Source organism: Penaeus monodon, chromosome 28 (assembly GCF_015228065.2).
Source record: "Penaeus monodon isolate SGIC_2016 chromosome 28, NSTDA_Pmon_1, whole genome shotgun sequence".
Taxonomy (NCBI): Eukaryota; Metazoa; Arthropoda; class Malacostraca; order Decapoda; family Penaeidae; genus Penaeus; species Penaeus monodon.
The window spans coordinates 3,324,284-3,324,702 of NC_051413.1; positions in this window are offsets into that span (position 1 = coordinate 3,324,284).

A 419-nucleotide genomic window follows, 5' to 3' on the forward strand; every position below is an offset into this window, starting at 1 on the left:
TAGCATGAACACACCAAACCCATTTTTTTGTTTTTTTTATTGATTAATTGACTGTCTCATTATCTACTACCGTCGACTGTTCAGGCTGATTATCGGCCTCTTTTTAACATTTCATCTATTATCATTATTATTTTCAAAAATTCATTCTGTTATCTAATTTTTTGGACGCAACGAGGTCTAACCTTGAACCGGCCCGGGCACGGCGTTTGCCCGGACAACCCACGGACGCTGTTCTCGCAAAGACGGCGCGATCCCGGCCCTGTTCAAGGACACCGATGAACTTTCACTTCAGCTTCCGTGTTATAAGAAGTGCTCTAAGACGCTCTGAGGCGATGCTCCAGGGTCTTGGATTTGTTGATTTGTGTGGCGTGATATCATTATAGTTGCTTTTTTTATCGTATTTTTTCTTATATTAGCAG